Genomic DNA, 3,076 nt, shown 5'->3' on the forward strand with positions numbered 1-3,076 from the left:
AACAAACATGTGTCATGATGAGCAAGCCGGGGAGCGCTTGGTCCTGTGTGGTGCCTGGCACTGTCTGGGCTCCAGCCTTGGCAGTCCCTGCCCTTGGAACTCGCTCTGGTAAGAGCCCCAGAAAGTGGTGAGTGGCACTGCCAACTGTGAGTCCCAGAGGAGCTGTTGGCCCTCGCAGGAGCAGCGGGGGCCCTCCTGCAAACACACCTTCTTTTACTGCACTTTTTACAAATTGGAGGTTTGCAACAACCCTGCCCTGAGCGAATCCCCTGGCGCCACGTGGGCTCTGCCCGTAGGTGCTCACTCTGCGTCCCTGTGTGTGTGCAGCAGTGTGTCATCTCAGGTGTGTGACACTGAAGACAGCCTGGCACACTGGGGCGACTGTGGCATGATGAGCGCACACACTGGGAAACCCACACATACGTATGGCTTGCTTTATTGCGGTGGTCTGGGACCACACCTACAGCCCCTGAGGTGTACCTGATGTTCTGTTTAAGGATCTCCTGGGTGAAAAAGATTTGCCTTCCTCCCAGCACTCTGGGAGGCCGGGGTGGGTGGTTGAGACCAGCCTGAGCAAGAGTGAGACCTCGTCTCTTAAAAAAAAAAAAATAGCCGGGCATGGTGGCAGGTGCCTGTAGTCCCAGCTACTTGGGAGGGTGAGGCAAAAAAATCACTTGAGCTCAAGAGTTTGAGGTTGCTGTGAGCTGTGACACCACCATACTCGACGGGGGTGGGGGGGCGACAAAGTGAGACTGTGTCGGGGGGTGGGGGGTGGGGGAAGGAAAAACACGATTTGCCTTTCTAACACTAAGGGCCTTGACCCTGCTGCAGAGACAGTAACACTTACAGAAATGACCAGAAATGTGTTTACGACAAAGCTGTTTGATGAGTTGCCGGAGGAGAGTGGCTGTGCAGCCAGGGTAGGACGACAAGCTAGTGTCAGAGAACCGGGATTTCTCCTGCAGGATGGAGACAGTGGGGGCATGTGACTCAAACCAGCGTGGGCTGGTAGTCTTGACAGTAGCAGGGAGGTAGAAGTGGGAGCTCAGGCACTGGTGTGGATTTGGGGCTGGGTTGCTGCTGAGCAGACAGAGCCACAGCAGATTCTGTGGCTACCAGCCCAATGGCATCTCTCTGGCGACATTCTCCCAGGTGCTTTTACTCTGTAGCTGATACTCAGGCTTTCCTTTTATTGGACAGAGTGCTTAGAGAACTTACATTAGTTGACAGCAGACTTGATGTTTAAAGCTATCTGTGTCCAACACGATGAGCCGATGTGTGCCCGTTGGCACCATCTTCTGGCCACTAATACACTTCGTTTCCATCTTGGTATGTCACTTATCTTTGGGACCAATAATTCATCCTGCAGGGAGGGCAGCCGCCCCCCTTGGCACACCCACATACACCTCGAGTTCCATCCTGCATCCTCTGCTGGGCTTGCCCCTTCTGGTGTTCTGGTGACCCTGTTAGGGCAGCTTCCCCTCCCTGCAAATGACCAGAATGGTCCCAGGTGTCTCCTGCATGGTTCCGCTTCTTCAGGGGTAGAGTTCCCTTGCCCATTTTGGGGGAAGGTGAGCCCACGGCCTGCTCCCTCTACCTGGAAAACTCCTACGGCTTTAACTTGTGATTTTATGTGCCTCCTGACTTCCTGTGGAGTGTGTAGTTTCATTAAAAGCTAAAAAGCAAGAAGAGGCTTGTGAAGCAACAGGATTTGTGAACCACCTTTTCCTTTTCCCCCAGGACTTTTCATACAGGCTAGTGGCACAGGCAGGGTCATGAGTCTCCTGTGTCCCACTGTGCATGTTGTGAAAGGAATAGGGTTTGGAGGGAGCTCCTTAGGGGAACTGGGCCAGTCTGTGTTCAGTCAGATTTAAGTAATATAAGGCACCAGACCACCAGCTGCACGTGCGCTGGGGATCCTCTGGCGGAGGCGAGTGAAGGGCCCGGTTTGGGGCTGGCGGCTCAGCTCACGGTGACCCCTTTGTTCTGAGTGGTGAGGCTCAGTAGTGAGTAGCACATGTGAGCACTTCATAACCTGGTGATGACGGAACAAAAGCAGTTACTCTCTTCCATGTGGCGATGTTCCTGGTCCTCAAACTGAGGTTGACCGTGGGGCCCTGTGATTGTGGCTTCCTAGGAACAAATGTAACTGTGGTTTGTTTCTTGCTGGGTGGATGGACAGCACCAGGGAGCATGGACATGTGCTAGTGCCCTCTCTGTCCTCCTGAGTGCCTCATATAGGGACGCTAAGTCAGTCCCCAAGGTATAGATGGGTTTGCTGAGCTGATGTGGATAGTGAAGTCCACTGTGTGTCCTGTCAGGGTCTGTGGGAGGGAGAATCCCGGGGAACTGCAGAGCTTCTAAACAGTCGTCAGACTTCATCCGTTCAGACGACTCTGAGAAACCGTCCTGGGAAGCAGCACGGGAGCGCTCGAGAACACGGTTTGTTTTATATCCTGGGCCCTGGCACGTATGGAGCTCTTTAGAGCATGTTTTCTCAGAAAACAAGCGATTCAGAGAATTGAGTTTTTCTGGGTAAGAAACACAGTCAGAACAGCTCATATTCTTCTTTTTTTTTGAGACAGAGTCTCACTGTGTTACCCTGGGTAGAGTGCCACGGCATTATAGCTCATAGCAACCTCAAACTCTTGGGCTTAAGCAATTTTTTTGCCTCAGCCTCCCAGTAGCTGGGACTACAGGCACCCGCCACAATGCCCGGCTGTTTTTTGGTTGTAGTTGTCGTTGTTCAGCTGACCTGGGCTAGGTTCTAACCTGCCAGCTCTGGGTATGTGGCTAGCGCCCTAACCCCTGAGCTACAGGTGCTGAGCCTCTTATTTTTAGTAGAGACACAGAACAGCTCACACTGTTTTTAGTAGACACAGTCAGACCAGCTCACACTCTCTAGTAGAGACACAGTCAGACCAGCTCACACACTCTAGTCGAGACACAGTCGGACCAGTTCACACTCTCTAGTCAAGACATGGACCAGCTCATACTCTCTAGTCGAGACACAGTCGGACCAGCTCACACTCTCTAGTCGAGACACGGACCAGCTCACACTCTCTAGTCGAGACAC

Source organism: Otolemur garnettii, unplaced genomic scaffold (genome assembly GCF_000181295.1).
Source record: "Otolemur garnettii isolate 467f Iridium unplaced genomic scaffold, OtoGar3 scaffold00062, whole genome shotgun sequence".
Lineage (NCBI taxonomy): Eukaryota > Metazoa > Chordata > Mammalia > Primates > Galagidae > Otolemur > Otolemur garnettii.